The following is a 2,624-nucleotide window of genomic DNA, read 5'->3' as shown; positions in this document are numbered from 1 at the left end:
GAGAAACATACAGATACACAAGACAGACACCGATCAAATAAGACAGCTATACCAGTAGTCCCATAAGGGGGACAGGTATCAGAGCTCTGAACCTCGGGTCAATCAGATGTAAAATGACAGAGTTACAAGAAGAATTCGACCGAACCATTCATACGTCAGATTCCTCAGTAAAGCGGAGAACGTAATAACTCCCGCTCGACAAAACAAGTCACTTGCACTACACCACCCGGGTTTCCCGAGTAGAATACGCAAAAAATAAAAAGCATGAAAAGATAAAAGCATGACATCGCTTAAAATCCCTTCGCTTTCGGGAAACAACAACAAACTTCAAGCTATGCGCTGAAATTGGCAATTTTTGGAGAAAATATGGACCGGCTTGGTTCTTTCAGGGATTGTAAAGATTTACGAGGACTATGGTTCCAACATTTACTCTCTAAACGGGACGTTTTGGCAGCGTAGGGCAAGTCACTTCCAAAAATGTAATCCTTTATAGATTACAAGTTACTGTCAATTGAGAGTAATTAGTTAGATTACAATATTACTGTCTCTGAATTGTAATGTGTTACACTACTTTTACCACCGGATCAATAAAGTCTCCTCTTTCTCCCCTATACTACACATCAGAGATTCATAATATTTTGTAAAACGTATATATATATGAATATGCAAAGTATCTAAAGCTATAAAAATAGATAAGTAAAACGTACAACAGGCAAGTAGGAGAAAATTAAAATACTCACTTAAAAGGTACCATGCAGTTGTATTGAAGTATGGCATTGTTGTAAAATGTTTAGTTTAAAGCTCTTGAATAAGAAATCCATGTTTAAAACTAAAGGTAGTCTAAAGAAAACGGTTGATGCGATGCATGGAATTTCCCCCTTTCTGGGCTACATAACCCTGCACTAAGACCAAGAGACTGGATCACATCCCTCCAGTCCTCACTAAGACCAAGAGACTGGATCACATCACTCCAGTCCTCACTAAGACCAGGAGACTGGATCACATCACTCCAGTCCTCACTAAGACCAAGAGACTGGATCACATCCCTCCAGTCCTCACTAAGACCAAGAGACTGGATCACATCACTCCAGTCCTCACAAGACCAAAGACGTATCACATCACTCCAGTCCTCACTAAGACCAGGAGACTGGATCACATCACTCCATTCCTCACTAAGACCAAGAGACTGGATCACATCACTCCAGTCCTCACTAAGACCAGGAGACTGGATCAACATCACCCAGTCCTCACTAAGACCAAGAGACTGGATCACATCACTCCAGTCCCTACTAACCAAGAGACTGGATCACATCACTCCATCCTCACTAGACCAAGAGACTGGATCACATCACTCCAGTCCTCACAAGACCAAGACTGGATCCCATCACTCCAGTCCTCACTAAGACCAAGAGACTGGATCACATCACTCCATTCCTCACTAAACCAGAGACTGGATCACATCACTCCAGTCCTCACTAAACCAAGAGACTGGATCACATCACTCCAGTCCTCACTAAGACCAGAGACTGGATTACATCACTCCATTCGGAAGTCTTACAACTGGCTTCCTGTGTCTCAAAGAATTGATTTTAAAGTACTTTTGCTAGTTTATAAATCCCTTAACGGTTTAGGTCCAGAATACATTTCTGATCTGCTACTACACTATGACCCCCCCAGACCTCTCAGGTCATCTGGGACAGGTCTACTACTACACTATGACCCCCCCAGACCTCTCAGGTCATCTGGGACAGGTCTGCTACTACACTATGACCCCCCCAGACCATCTGGGACAGGTCTACTTTCTGTCCCCAGAGTCAGAACTAAACAGGGTGAAGCAGCTTTCAGTTTCTATGCTCCTCATATCTGGAATAAACTCCCAGAAACCTGCAGATCCGCTGCTACTCTCAGTTCTTTAAATCAAGGCTGAAGACCTTTCTTTTTGATGCTGCCTTTCTTTAAATTAATGCTCATTTCTTTCTTATGCTGCACTGTAACTTTTATTCTTGTGTTTTATGTGTCTATTTTTTAACTGTCTATTCATGTGTTTTACCAGTTTTTAATGCTTAGGATTTTTAACTGTTTGTACTTGTGTTTTATCTGTTTAACTGATTTTGTGTAAAGCACTAAAGAATTGCCCTGTTGCTGAAATGTGCTCTCCAGATAAAGCTGCCTTGCCTTGCTCAATTATTTGTACCCCCGGTTGGGACTAAACGTACCCCCTGATCAGGGTTATTTCACCAATAGGACGTGTGTTATACACCTAAAAGAGACGCAGTAGGCGACTGCGATCCGGCTACAGGCACCGCCAGATGACAATCACGTCAGGCGCCACGGTAGTTATGTTGAGCCAAAAAAGGGAGCGTCACGCGGCGATGACAGTTTAGACGTTTAGGCACCAAAGCGACTATGTTAAGTTTAGGTAAAAGATCGGATTTGGATTCAAACACTCCCGATGAAGGAACGAGAACGTGAACTCCGCTGCTGTGCTATTTCATCTTGAGATTACTTTCCACTGGATGTTTTGGCATGGCCAGCCAAGTGTCACTATCTATCTATCTATCTATACATCTATACATCTATCTATCTATCTATACATCTATCTATCTATCTATCTATCTATCTAT

General features: G+C 42.2%; 1 protein-coding gene across 1 annotated transcript in view; it reads right to left on the bottom strand.

Moving 5' to 3' along the window:
- raph1a (Ras association (RalGDS/AF-6) and pleckstrin homology domains 1a) overlaps positions 1-2,624 on the bottom strand; it is a gene marked incomplete in the record, with an annotated part of 104,946 nt that overhangs the window by 58,385 nt on the left and 43,937 nt on the right.

Source organism: Etheostoma spectabile, chromosome 5 (genome assembly GCF_008692095.1).
Source record: "Etheostoma spectabile isolate EspeVRDwgs_2016 chromosome 5, UIUC_Espe_1.0, whole genome shotgun sequence".
Lineage (NCBI taxonomy): Eukaryota > Metazoa > Chordata > Actinopteri > Perciformes > Percidae > Etheostoma > Etheostoma spectabile.
This window is presented reverse-complemented; position numbering and strand designations above follow the sequence as displayed.